A 14,834-nucleotide genomic window follows, 5' to 3' on the forward strand; every position below is an offset into this window, starting at 1 on the left:
CTGCGAGACTCCAACGTTATCACCACTGCGTGCCACCCTGCCACCATAGGCCACCGAGAGCTAAAATCACAGATGGAGGTACTGCAGGAGGGTGGTACGACCGACTAAACGGGCACACGCGCGTGTGTGTGTATGTAATCCAGGTGGGCGGCGCTGTGGTGAGAGCGCGTGCTGCTCGCCATTGGCAGCTCTGCGGCTTCAAATCTGGGTCATGGGACGATTTTGAGAACCATTCCTCCGGCATCGTCATCATCACCAGCCATGATCTCTCCAATGCTGGATGATGCACAGTCACCTTCTCGCGGTCCTGTGATCCAATAATCCAACAAGCGCCTGCGGAATGGCAGATTTCATCGGTTCATCTCTGTGGCTGACATCCTCTCGGGAGTAGCGCAAGAATTGCGCTCATTCAAAAATTACACGACTCATGAAAAGAGATCTGTAACATTTTCACAGGCATCCACATTCGCTGACCTAGCGACGCTCGTGTGGGGCCATTTCATGGTGAACAACTGCACACGAAGAAATACAGAAGACAGATGTGTGAGTGGGGGAAGCTCGTATGCTGCTGGTTACATCTAATCCAATTATGGAGATTACTGTGGTAGGGGGTCTCGTCTCTTATTTCACTGGCCCATAATTAGGCAACAATGACATCTAAGTCTTCACAGACCTCGTAATACTGATGCCTATTCGCCACGCTAGTCGAGGGGTGTGGGTCCCCCTAGTAGAACCCCCCATGCTCGTAGATGTCAGGGGTCCAGTGAAGTATTGGATGCTGTTCTGAATTGGACTGAACCCTGCATCTGAGATCATCCAGCCAATAGTTCCATGGTCAGAAGTGGAAAATGTACATTCAAGTGACAATGTTCAAGCCAAGACAACTGTGTTGACTTGTAGAGTTAAGCCGACTTTGTCTTCACCAATAAGACAAGTGATGAATAGATCGGTAATGAAAATCCATTCCGAAAGCAAACATAATTTCATCAAGTCGTGCATGTGAGAGTCAACTATGTATTCCAAATATATACAAAAGACAGGTTGTGGGCAGATTACAGCTCAAGCAAAAAGGGACCAATAGGGACGGATTCTTGAATGGGATTGTGACTGCGTGACTTGGGGCAATTCATCGAATCCTCTCGCGTGGGTGTTTGCGATTGCTCCGCACGGCGTCCGCTGCACCGCGTGCACTCCAACACGATGAACGCTTCACTCCCCGAGCTTCTTCAGGAAGTTAAATCAGTTCCTGAAGAAGCTGCAGGATCAGTGATGGGGACGCTGCGATGGCGAGATGTTAACTACCTTGCCTGGTATACAGGAGGACGTGGGCTCGATCCCGACCCCGACACATGCATATTTGGAGTTTGCGGTGTCGAGCTCCCCGTGGTCACGCACATTTTTATCCAGGTCCTCCAGTTTTTCCCCTCTCCATTTAGAATCAACACGCATTTACAGTATTTGGCTGATATAAATGTCCACATGATAAGCCATTTGATTGGGCTACCATTTGCAGCCAGGCCACTTTAAAAGAGAGCTATATAGCTCAGTTGGCCTTACCTGGTAACATAAAAGTTTTTTTGTAATCCGGGAGTGGGGGAGGTTAATCTTTAACTACATGTGAACCCCTTTGGCACATTCCCAATGCCACATTCCGGGACCCCCCCACCCCACCCCCGGCCCCACCCACGAATCTCCTGAAACCTTTGCGAATCCGAATCCCTGCCCCCCCGTGGGTCCATAAGAACCTGATTAGGTCGCTACGATTCGGGCACAGCTACCTACACCTTGGATGTTTAAATGCCAGTCTGCCTTCATTGAATTTGCCAATATTCTATATTCCCATGCCGGTTGGATCTACAACATTGGACACACTTGACTGAGCTGGTGAACATTCGACACTGGAGTTTAGGGGCGAGGTGTGGGTCATGCCCTGCCTCACGAAGATCAGTGGGCAGATAGCACTTAACACCCCTTATTACTGCACATTCATCAGTGGCTTTGATAATGGACTAAATTAAAGTTACTAAAGTAATCATTCACAGCTCTTTGTGAATTCACTGTAATAAATGAAGGCTTCCCCATTACTCGTGGGGTTAGTAGAACTATACTTCACCAGTTTGGGCTGGCCAGTGCGTGTTGCTGAAAGAGAGGTCCAGGAACCGATTCGGATATCACCCGCCATTGATGTTAGCCGATGCCAGGAATCGAACTCAGGTGGCCTGTGTCAGTGCGCTGTGTTAAACACTCTTGTCGTTGATCCAACCACCTGATTGAACGACTGCCAGCCATGAAATTGAACTCCAAAACTATGCGGTCAAAAAGCAGTCTTCCTTGCAAGCAGCTGCAAAATTCTACAGAACTGTACATATGTTCAGTCTTAAGGCCTTGTTTGTGTACGATGATTAATGTAACGTACTTTTAGAGACTGTGCTTACGCATCAGCTGTAACACAGTCTCTCATATTTAATTACAAAGATTAATAAATGTCCAAAGGGTTGTTATGGTGTATCTTGGACAAAGAAGGTCTATTTACAAGGTGTCACACACATGTGCACACGCGCGGAAACATCTTCGAAACTAGGGCTATCCCAGGTAAAAAGTCCGACAAAGTATTTGTTTAAAGACAAAAAATACAACAAGACCCTGGAACATGTTTACGTATCGCATAATAAAACGGCAAAAGAGCAAGGTTTCATTCGGAGTAAAATAATGCATCAATTATGAGCTTACAGGACTTGTTTAACAATCAGCCGCTGGACAATGGCCTCACCACGCCGTGAGAGCAGCAACGGGGACAATTGGACCCGACTTCACCACACTGAGGGTGGCCACACAAGTCACGTGATTTACTGGAGGCTTGAACCTCTTTTGATACACGGTCAAACATCGCAATGGAGGAGTCTTGAGAGTGGGTGTTGATTTCCTGGATAGACACATTTATTCCTTCATTCATCCATCGACGAGTCGTTGACCTATAAGGCGTTCGTACGCAACTGCCAATTCTTCACCCAGGGGGTGCCTCGCCGAGTCGCCAACGATGAGATCATCTCACGCGCTGGCCGTTAAGAAAAGCGGTTGCGAGTGGGACGGACCGTGGGAGAGGGCAGGAAGCTCTGACCCGCGTGCCCTACTGGACACCTGTCAAAAAGAGCTTCCAAGCTCATCGGATTTCTCCAGGATAAATAGAGGTTTTGATTCTACGATGGTGCAAGATGGAGGCGGATGGTTTCCCGCTTGGGGCAGGGCTTCATCCAGCAGTGGGTAGATCATGACCAATAACGTTGTAATGTTGCTAAACTTCCTTCGCACCGTACGTCGCCAACCGTGCTAATTGCAGGTGCTAATCAGAGGCGATTGATGATGATGATGATACTTGAATCTGGTTTCAGAATAATTTCACTACAAGCAATGCTGGTGGCGGAGGAGGGGATGAGGTAACGTTGGCCATGATTCTACAACAACAACCGTTGCAGCCTTTTGTACCGAGAACACAACGTTTAACGTGGCGAAGGGATAACGTGACTGGGAAAGGAAATAATCCGATAATGCGAAGGCTTCTCATGTTGCCACTTCAATAAACACTCGCACAGACCTGTCAGTGATTCCGAGTACATTTTCAACGTCGTTACCACAACAGAACAACCCTTTCCACCACCTGCCCCGCACAAGAAAAAAATCCCCTCCCTTCCCTCGTGTAGCCTCTATGGACTGCTGGGGGCCAAGCGCTGTTGGCGAGCACCTAGGAAGGCCGGCACGGCACACGAGGGGGGCGAGTGGCAAGCACTACTCCCGACCTCCTTTGTCTCTGCAACCAGGTACACATTTGAGGCAGAGTTGACCTACGGGAGGACCCGGGCCGGTTCAGAAAATAGTCATTGGTGTTAGCCGTGAGCAGGAATTGGAACTCTAGGTTCATAGCGCAGGCCGGCGGGCCAACCAGCCAGACGACAGTCAGCCAGGCAACCAGTCAAATGGCTAAATCTACTGCACCCACGCACCCACACAAATATCCGTGCCAAGCTTTTATTACCTAATGGAAATGGAGGCTGCAGTCAAAATTACAGCGCTTCTAAATTATAGATAAGCCCTTCACACACTGCTATTGAGCAAAGGGGAAAATACCCGAGGGTGGAATTGAGGACTTTGGGATGCTTTTTAATGTTTTCTTCTGTCTATTTTTTTAAGATTCAGTCTTATGACCACATTATCATTGGACATGTCGGATTTTTCAGGGCATTTGTATCTGTGTGTGTATGTGTGCGTGCATGCGAGTTCTGCGCGAGGGGTAGTGTAGCGGTTAGCGCACTGCGCTAGACCGGTCCTGGGCCTCCGTGAGGTCGACTCCGCCTTAAATTAGTACCTGGTGTGGTGTGTAAGTGTAGTGGCATTTCAGAAGCGACCTTTCCACGAATGATAGCTCAATTAAGTGGCTTATCACGTGGACATATCTAGCAGCTAAATATGTTAAATCCATGTTGATCCTAAATGTTGAAGGAAAAACCAGAAGTCCCCGAAGTAAAATCCACACGACCACAGGAAGAATATGCATACTCCAAATATACAGACATCAGGGTCAGGATTGAAAACATGACCTCCTGTATACCAGGTGAGGTAGTTAACATTTCGCCACTGCGGCATCCCGGTAATTTAAGGACTTCCTACTCATGCGCCAAAGTTCACCATACATACCGAATCGGATTCATCTGAACGAGAAAGGCGCTTGTCAATAACATTTCAGCTTCTTACACGCCGCACTTGGAGGACTGAACGACAGACAAGCAGGAAGGCAGCCGGCCGGTGAATCGGTGCCAACAATTTCCAAAACTTCATGGTCCAATATACATGAAGATATTTGCAGCCAAGCCAAATGTCTATGTATGTGGGCAGAAAATGAAGTGCCTAGGGAAAACCTCATGTGTGCAAGGGGGTAACATTATCCCATACAGATGGAACAGATGTAGTCCACATAGGCTGTACCCCCTTCTCCTGGCAAGCCAGGGGTATTGCACCTCTTCAATACCCACTCACAGTAAGGGAGTTTCACAACATTTGAAAAATGCCCCACGTGACGCGCTAAGCAATTAACGTTGCGTCACCTCCAATTAGCACGGTTGGCTACGTACGGCGCAAAAAAAGGTTCAGCATACATACATGGAACACGTGTGCTCACACTGAGATCTCAATCATAATTTTAATCGGTCCCATTACCGCAGACAGCGTTAATTGCTTAGTGGGTTTTGTCGGACGTGTTTAACAATAATCGAGTGCGTGCAGCGTGGAACGAGTTCATTTGTATTTGAACGGGGGGGGGGGGGGGGGGGGAGTAAATTGGTAAGCGCTGGTGGGTCATGAGGAATGGAGTTTGGGAAATCCTGAACTGCAGGAAGGTTGCATCAAAGACCACACATGCTGAAATGACCTGGCGGGCTACCCCAGCATTTGGCCTGTGCACCCCATGCCACAACTGGAGCTTTGTCCGGTGTCCCAAAATGCGTCACAGTCACTTCAAAGCGGCAAACACACGCGCTGTGGAATGTGGGATGACTTCGTGCAAGCCTCAGAAAATCACCATTGCAGAGATTGTCGTCTGCGAATCGCATAGGTTCATTCGAGTCCAACGCAGAAAACTATTTGGACTATTTTTTATTTTACCAGATAAGGCCCACTGAGCTATAATAGCTCGTTTTCAGAAGCCAGCTGGCCACAAATGATAACCAAATTAAGTGGCTTGTCATGTGGAAATTTAAAGCAGGTAAATGCTCTACACGCACGATTCGAAATGTGGAGGGGAAAAACCAGAGGACCCGGAGGAAAATCCATGAGACCACGGGGAGAACATGCAAGCACCAAATATACAGGCGTCAAGGTCGGGATCGAACCCACGTCGAACCCATGTTCTCCTGTACACCACGCCACCCATAAGGAAGCAGCACCACCACTGAACAATTAACTGCAACAGAACTGGCGCACTACAAAGAATGACCAACGATCAAATAATCATTGGACAAACGCAGGAAGTAACAACCAGTCCAGAGTTTGTCTGCTTCTAAACGAATGGCACTGGAACCCACTGGAACAAAAAAGACTGCAGGCTATTTGACTCGTATACAGCACTCGTTGATTTTTGCATGGCTATAAGCTCTTGTTCATTTATTATTTTGTTATTTTATGCACAAACCACTACAGCAGCACAGAGTAAATTATGCATGGTTTCGAACGTTTAGATTTATGCGGTTGACATCATCGCTACCACCTACGTTGAATTAATGCCGACTAACACCCAAAAGGCCGTGCAAAACATCTCGCACATGCAATTCAGCACAATCAGAGTCTAGGAACCTCCATTCGAGATAATCCACACAGAAAAAAACCACAGGCACCCGACTTGCACAGGCCATGCTTAACACAAGGTCCCGCCGCCACTATAATTTATTCTCGTTTTGAAGTCAATGTCTGACAGTGCATGGCCCCGTGTCATTGCCCTGACCACGCTTTGGAACAAGACATTCCACATTCCACTCGGGAGACATGCGGGGTGGGGGGGCAGCGCTTCCAACGAACCACTAACCAAATTTAAGGCGCAGGCGAACGGTAATCAATGGAAGGCGACGCCCGGTGTTGCCGCTGGGACATCGAAATCTGCCTTTACCACATACCACATCCCCAGAGAATATCATACACCCCCCCCAACACCACGAAGGCAAGCATGCAGAAACACGGCAGCGCCTTGGAACCCGATGCGGCCGACTAGAACAACGGGGTCGTTGCGATTCAGCAAGCATCCAATAAAATACTCACGTAAATTTTGGCAGACACTGCGAACGTATTTGCTGGAGTCTAAAAACAAGCGAACGACAATTGGCGCACCGGCGTCTGCTCATGCGCTTTTTTCCCCTTAACCATCATTAGCTCCGCTGCCCCAAGAGGAAGTCGCATGGCGTTAAGTGTCCACGTCGCGTGGCAAGGACGCGCCGTGATCGGTCAACAGGTAAAGGTGCAGCCCTGCAAATTGCTTGATCAGTCCACTGCTGGCGGAAGTGGCCTCCGCTATAAAGGAGTTGAGTGAGGCCCTCCAGAGAGGGTATATGTCAAACTCTTTCAAAAATGCTAGACATCCTAGAAGTGGTGGCGGTGGCCCCACACTTTACCCCACCACACACGCCCTGCCGATCGAGTAACCGTGGTGTAGCCACGCTTTATTGACAGTGGATGGGGATTTAAGAAACCTGCCCATTGTTTCATCGGGAGATCAAAGGGGGGCAACCTCTGGCTTACAAGTTCAGTGTGCTAACCATTGCCCCGTGCCAGCATCCCGCTTTGGTTATTACAGCAGCATTCCATTGAGCACAGGTGTGTGGCTATACTTGAATGTGGGGAGTCGCAGCGCACCGTTTAGCACACCGCACTACAAATTCAATGGCCAGAGTTTGATTTCCAGGCACGTGGACAAGTGATATCTTAAGCGGGCATGAGCCAGTCACCCCGACACCATTCCACAGACCAGTGGGCTCATTATGGTTAAAGAATCATGTTGGTAAAAAAGCATGGATAGGCCTTAATCCTGAAAGAATATTGACAAAGCACTGTAAAATATTATTATTAAATAATCTTCAGCTTCATAATGAAGGTTTTTTTTGTTATATCGCGTAAATATAATTGTGTTGTTAAACCCGCCACCACCCAACACAGCCAATTAGTAAGGTTTGTCACGTAAATAAGATGTGCCAAAAAAACTTTTATGGACAATATTGGTCACGAAAGCCTACGTGTAAATCTCCACCTTGCACACAACCTATCTCTCGTTCAGCGTTCATTCTCAACGAAACTCTACAGCTCAGCATGTTTTTACCCCCTACCCCCAATCTACCAAGGAATGCAACCTTTGCCACAACCACGGCTCAAGCTCTGTCAACTGCGATTATTGCAGAAAAGGAAAAACCAACCATAAAAACGATCAACTATTTTTACTTTACCAGGTAAGGTCCACTCAGCTATATAACTCTTTTTCAGAAGTGACCTGGCCACAAATTATAGCCCAATCAAGTGGATTATCATGTGTACATTCATAGCAGCCAAATAATTTAAATGCACGTTTTTAAATGTGGAGGGAAAAATCGGAGGACCCGGAGAAAAATCCACCCGCTCACGGGGATAACATGCACACTCCAAATATACAGGCGTCAGGGTCGGGATCAAACCGAGGACTTCTTGCATATCAGGCGAGGTATTTAATATCTCACCACCGGATATCGATGGAAAGCACATACGGAGAGGCAGAGGTCGTTGGGGCGCCGTGGTGGCAAGAGGTCAACTCCCTCGCCTGTTATGCAGGAAGTCGTGGGTTCGACCCCGACATTGACACCTGTAAATTCGGAGTTTGCATGTTGTCCCCACGGTCGCTTGAATTCTTACTCCGGGTCCTCCAGTTTTCCCTCCACATTTAGAAACGTGTGTTTTAGATGTATTGGCTACTTAAAATTTCCACATAAGCCACTTCATAGAGCTATGATTTGTGCCCAGATCTCTTCTGAAAAAGAGCTCCATAGATCTGTGGGCCTTACCTGGTGAAAAAAAAAAGGTTTACTTTTTTTTTTACATTCAGTTCAGCCTCTACGAGATGCACCATCAGACCCGGGCAGGGACGCTCCATCACGTCACGTGGGCTAAGGTGCGCACCCCGGTTGGATTCACTCGACCCAAATTGACAGCACACGCACGAGCGCAGTGGCCCGTCACGCCCCGCCGAATGGCCCAACGTGACAGGGCCGTGCATGGGATGGATAGAGAGAGGGGGTGGGGATGCCTAAACTGTGTTTGGATGCTGCATTTTACACCAAATCCATACGGATCAGAGGGAGAACGAGCGGCTCGCGACTGGAAGACGCAAGTTGAAATCCTGGTAAGATGTTGGCAGGCCAACATCGTCCCTCTGGGGGTTCATATCATGAGTACCAGGTTTGTGGAGAAGTCAAAAGCGTTTGCCACGTCATAGGAATGTCGAATTTCCACCATTGGGCTGTAAACCGCCTCAATAAGTCACTTTGGCTTATCTGGGGTGGAACACCCAGTTCCTGCCTCACTGTACGTGACAGAATGCAGCCAAAAAGCAGTAAAATTGATTGACGATGCATAACTCACCAATTCACTCCAGGCACTCTTGCCGGCGGGCATACGCCTGCTTATAATTCTTCTATCGCTTCTACCGTGGTTCTGTTCACACAACCTTCACTTCTTGATTCTGCCACCTATGCCGAGCACTCGTTCCACCAGGCTGACTGGTTCGTCTCATCCACACCATTGTTCAGCCACCACACTGCAGGACACAACACTTCTCTCCTTCAGCTCATTCCTCACAATGTTCGACTTTGGAATTCCCGCCCATCCTCTCTTTTGCCAAGTTCTTATATTCGTGTTCCAATTTTTAAAAGAATGTTGTTACTCTTATTAAACCTTCAGGAGCACGGTGTTGTTGGCTGCTTGGCGTTTTTTGGGCCGGTGCTCAGCCAGCCAGAAGGTTCATTCTGATCGGGGTCAACTCAGACCCTCATTCCTCCACTGTCGATAATGGTAAGTAAAAATGTGCTATTCCTATTCGGCAGACGCAACTTACCAAAGCAATCTGACATTTCTACCAGTAGCTCAGGGCTGTGATGACGAGCATCTTCCCCCAAATACATTTGAGTGGGAAACAACTTCTGACTCCTCGATAATCAAACGAGATATTTGAATATTACTCAATACACAATGCAACCGATGCCCTTCAAGGCCTTTTCTCTGTTACGACATAGACGTGTGTACATGTGCTAAACATAGGTTTTTAAAGGGAAGAGGGGTCTGTTGCTGCGAGTCGCACATTGCATTATGGATCTGATCACCCGAGTTTGATTTCCCGGCCACGGCTAACATCAGTAGAGAGTGATGTCTGAACAGGTGCTAGGCCCCACATCACCTTCACCAAACCTGCACTGACGGGCATGGTTAAATATTGTCAAACAATTCATATGAAGGACCTGACTGAGGGAGGCCTTAATCGGGCAGTGGATTGACAAAGGATAGTAAACATGTAAAAAATATATATGATTCTCTGATATAAAAATATAATGTTCTGATAATGGGTCTTCCTTCCAAGTTAATGCATTCCCTGCAATATGCATTTGCAATGTGACAACATTGTACAAAACTCATCATCATCATCCCCTTTATTGATCAACCAGGTAAGAACCCATGTAACAAATTAATAATAATTATGGTTGACTTCCCTTTTGGTAATTTCAAATGATATGGTGATAATACATTTAGATACATGGCACAAACAAACCTGTACAACGAAAGTAAAAACAAGAAACAGCAAAAACAAGATGGTAAAAATTACGGCAAAAAATAGATATTCTTTAACCTAATCGTAGCCCTGAAGAGCGACAATTAATCGAATCGCCAGACTGATCAATCATTACACCCCGAACACAGTGGCTACGTACGGCGAGAAATAAGTCCAACATACATATGCCAGAGATTGTGTTGGAAGAGTTCCTTCATTTGACCACATTTCCCTGAGCGAGCAGGTGATAACAAAAAACAATCATTTGTTTGTACGTCATGAAAATAGTTTTTTGCGCTCCCATTTTTAAAACAACCCTCAACAGGTGAGCCACGTGACGAGGGTGACTAAACAAACACCTGGCGTGAGGAGTGACAGGTGGGATTATCTCTTGTCTATTCTAAGTTCAGATTTGTTTCTATTGTTATAACGACTCAAGCTTGAAGAGCCAGAAAAGCCTCTCAGTCTCGAGACTATTTCTAGATTTGAAGTTTTCGTGACTGCAAGGATCCATACTCTTTGGTTTTTTCGGTAAAGTCACGTAGGTGAAAACAAAATAAAAATTAAAACGTCTAAATTAAATGACGACGTTTCGAAACGTCGTGATTTAATTTAGTTGTTTTCATTTTTATTTTGTTTTCAGTCTCGAGAATATTTACTAGGAAAGTCATGCCATGTGTTTTTTTGCAGTTGGGGGCGATGTTTGCTTCGTGTAATCCCGAGTGAGTTAATTAGTCGGTTATATTTCAGCATGAGGATGTTTGGCCAATCCAGGTTACACTGTGGATTTAAAATAAATACGACGGAAGGAAAGCGGAGAGCCCACAAGAAACACACGTAGAACATGGGGAGAACATACAAACCGCAACACAGAAAGGTGCCCGAGCCGGGAATCGAACTGTGCTCCTTCTAGCCATGGGGCAAGGAGAGCCAATCCACAAAACCAAACAAAAAAACAATCCAGCAGCCTTAGGAGGGAGACAGGGGAACAAAATGGAACATGGATCTTATGTTTTGAATTTCCATCAGCAAAGAAGGAAATGGCATTTTCTCAACAGAGCCGATCCAATTCCACAACACTGCCCCTGCAACAAATCTAAAAAAGGACAACTCTGGCTCAGACCATTTATGAGCAATATATACAGCATACAGTACACAGCACACAACTGCCTGATGAAATGAAACCATCCTCCTCAATCACGTTCAACAACTGTCATTGGGAGAGAAAAGACCCAAATAATACACAGCATCGTTGCAATTAAGCCTTATTGCTAAAATGCGACAGCAAGTGAGGATTCTGACGCTGATATATCCTGCTGTAGGTGAAACGTTCCTTCCAGCTGGTGCAACGATTATGGGATTAACCGGACAAATAATGTCACCGATGAATATTCTCATTGAACCTCAATCGAGTTCAGGCAAACTTTCAAACGCAATTTGAAAAATATTTGTGTGCCGTGAGCTCATTGTACTGGAACAGTAAAGCAGGCTCAGACACCCATCCCTACGAATACAGCACTAGAGACACATGAATAAATTATAATTTTAAACCCTTAGTGAATTCCCTGATACATGAAGGCCTCTCCATGTAATGTCGGTCGTGGGGGTTGTTTGACCATACTTCACCAGTACAGGGTTGGCAAAGGGAGGGTAAAACAGGACCAGTATAGCTATCAATCACCAACCAGCTTAGTCGTGGTTGAAAATTGAGCTCGGGGTGGCAGGTATTACAATGTGGTGTGCTAACCACTGTGCCACCACTCCCCTTAAATTGAGCCGTATTATTATAAATATTGATACATGCGGCTCAAATTGGTTCCATTGGTTCCACAAACCACCCAAAACCCTGAGAATGCCGTTTTCTGGCAAATGGAATTTAGGACGGGTAAGTGAGAATCAATTTAGCATGCAGGCTTTGTCGCAGACACTTGTAATACCAGTGTGGTCTTCCTGAAGATGCTCACAGGAGTGCATGCCAAAAGCTTCGGTGAAAATATGCTCGGCACACAATCTAACGCGTGACATGGCCAAGTGGTAGCACGCTCGCCATAGAAGTTGACGGTTCGAATCCAAAGGCCGCCCTGAATATGACTGCGGGTGTTAATAAAATAATCTTTATAATGTGCGCCGCCTACTTACCCAGCGGACGATAAGAAGAGGAGGCCATCGTGTACCGGCGTCAGGGTCCAAATTTGCCAAATTCCAAAATTACACCGGAAAATTGGACAACAATCACCGCTCTTTTACAGACAGGCTGATGCCCCCCCCCGTCACTCTTGCAAACAAAGCTATCCTGTTCTATCGAGTTCTCAACGGTAGTAAACAAAACAAAAAACCTTGAACCTCACACTTTGGGTAATTTAAAAAATCAAAGACGGTAAGACAAGCAACCAGATGAAAATACAATAAAGTAAATACAAGGGTTGGGTGGGCAACTAGATTACATGGTGTAAATTGTTGTACATGGCATGCAAATCACGATCATTGGAAGAGATAACAAGGTGGGGGGGGGAGATGCCTAAACATCTTATGCTATCCGCTACACACACCATTGACAATCGATAGTAGTTGCTTCTCCACAAGCCGGGCAGCCTAGATCAGAAGTGTGCACGCACACCTCAAAAATGGGCCAATTTGTACCAAAGTCCACAGTTGCATTCCTGGCAACGTCAAGGTAATTTGGTAATGAGCACTGTAACGTGTGCACGAGCTTGCACGATAGGGAGCCTGTGATCATTCTTCACAAGGGCAGCTCAATGCTTGTCAGTGTCACAGCAGAAGATGAATAAATGATAGAGCACCAGTTGAACACCTGCATTGCAAGCCAGCCATGCTCAGGTGAGGCGTAACAAAAGACTGAACAATGGGAACCTCACGTGGTCAAATACAGGGCAAGGAATTGAATGGAACGTCGGCAGTTGCCATGATAGCACAATTCAACTGCCAGATGGAGAACTTAAGATTACTATTACTGCATTGTTCACACAAATGACAACCCCCCCCCTCTGCCCCACGAACACTCCTCCGCCCCCGCAAAACGCCTCAAACAAAACAATTAAAACACGGCACCCATTTGCACAATATCAATGGCACAACTTCGCAAAATGGATCACCGAATTAATGAACAACAAAATGAAAACTGTGCTGATTTACGATGATGTATGTGCTGCGTTCCATGATTTTCAGGAAAAGTAATGAGAGTATTACTTTTCACATTTTTAAAAAGAACCCTTTCTTGACATGTAAACCCCAATAGTTTCGGTTGGTTGTGTCATGGCTTGGCAAAGTCAAGAAATATAACTCCAATCAAAACACAGTCAAGCGTAATTTAATGCTTTCCCACCCAAGCCGAGAGAATTAATGCATTAGCTCTGTCCGTCCGCCTGTCTGTAACATGAGGTAGATAGAACTCTCCTCATAATGATATGTTATGAACAAAACGTGTGTTTCACGTTGTGTTGCTATTAGAGATTTGCTCTGGTGAAAATCGGCCAAGTTGGTCAAAGGGTTACTCAAAAAATTGGGAGACAGAAACCCGAGCCAATATTGCTTATTTGCCCTGACCGGTACACATCAGTTTTCATCCTGTGAATTAAACGCTTCGGAAGACAAATTGCACGTTGGAAAGTGTCACGTAACCCATGTGTTTATATAAGTTTTGTCCTTGCTTGAATTTAACTCCAGGAGTCTGATTCTCAGCTCGGGCTAATATCAATGTTAAGCAACATTTCAACCTTTTCCTGGCACCCACTCTCCCTACACCAACCCATTCTCACCGTCTTGGTGAAGTATGGTCAAACAATCCCGATTACAAACATGACTTGGGGAGGCCTTCATTCAGAAGTGGATTGCCAAACGGCTTGACATTATGATTACATTACATACAGAATAATAGCTTATATTTCATTGTTATTTCATATACTGATAATCAGTTAAAACGCCCAGTGAAAAGTCGTGAGCCCTCAAGGTAAAGGGTCATTAGATAATTGCATAATGTTATCAGTTTAGTGGCATCCTTATTTAACCATGGATGGCATCATTGCTATTTAATAGCTCTCATGCAAAATGATCTGTCCGTCAAACGCGCATTACATGCGGCACCTTATAGCTTGTACATTTTACATACGGATAATTCTAAATACGTAACATTTGGTCCGTCATCATTGGAACAAAGATCCATTATCATCACGGGTTTGACACCTGGCATTACAAACTGCACAAACAGGCAATGGCAATGCAGGACCACGGCCCACGGATTGCAGCTACAGGGCAGTTCTAGCAAAACAACTTTCAACCCGAGGCACTTCTTACTGAAGGTAGAACAATTAAAAGGTGCAGCCTTGCATTGTATATGACTCATGCCCACTGCTGCCAGGAGGGCGTCCACTGGTGGGAGTTTAACAGAGCTCTTCTAGAGGAAGGTACTTTGGCCTAGTCTTCCATGCTGGCTAAACGTCTTGCAAAAACGACGAGAAAAAAGTATTCAACACTAAACAGGAGAATTTGTCTGGCTGTC

General features: G+C 46.0%; 1 protein-coding gene across 2 annotated transcripts in view; it reads right to left on the minus strand.

The window, feature by feature from the left end:
* SPPL3 (signal peptide peptidase like 3) overlaps positions 1 to 14,834 on the minus strand; it is a 78,811-nt gene that overhangs the window by 60,628 nt on the left and 3,349 nt on the right. The window lies entirely within an intron of this gene.

This window comes from Lampetra planeri, chromosome 37 (genome assembly GCF_965212315.1).
Source record: "Lampetra planeri chromosome 37, kcLamPlan1.2.h2, whole genome shotgun sequence".
In the NCBI taxonomy this organism is placed as follows: Eukaryota; Metazoa; Chordata; class Hyperoartia; order Petromyzontiformes; family Petromyzontidae; genus Lampetra; species Lampetra planeri.